This window comes from Dipodomys ordii, unplaced genomic scaffold (assembly GCF_000151885.1).
Source record: "Dipodomys ordii isolate 6190 unplaced genomic scaffold, Dord_2.0 Scaffold144, whole genome shotgun sequence".
NCBI lineage: Eukaryota > Metazoa > Chordata > Mammalia > Rodentia > Heteromyidae > Dipodomys > Dipodomys ordii.
This window is the reverse complement of record NW_012267360.1, coordinates 827,221-827,765: the sequence shown is the minus strand read 5'-3', so window position 1 is coordinate 827,765 and position 545 is coordinate 827,221.

Sequence of the window (545 nt, the reverse complement as noted above, 5' to 3'; positions counted from 1 at the left end):
ACTCCACTCTCTCTGCCTGTCACCATGAGAGAGCCAGTCTCCATCTTCTGTAGGTCGAGTCAGAGTCTCTTATATAGTGATGGAAACACCTATTTTTACTGGTTCCTACAGAAGCCAGGCTAGTCTCCACAAGCCCTAATCTATTTGGTTTCCAACCAATATTCTGGGGCCCCTGACAGATTAAGTGGCAGTGGGTCACGCACAGATTTCACATTGAAAATCAGCAGGGTGGAGGCTGAGGATGTTGGTGTTTATTACTGCTTTCAATATACACGTGTTCCTCCCACAGTGATACAGTCCTGAACAAAAACCACCCTGCCTGGTGTAGCAGAACTGTCACGTGTAGCCTTTTTTATGAGTTGCACAACAGCTTTTCTGAGTGAATATGAGAGCAAGATGCTAGAAAAGTCAGGATAGTAAGGCACTGTTGTGCTCTCTGAGGCAAGCATTTCTGATACCCTTTAGGGATATTGCAGCAAAAGCCATGGAATTGCACAGGCAGCCATATGGCTCCTTTGGCTGATGGTATGATAATGCATCATATC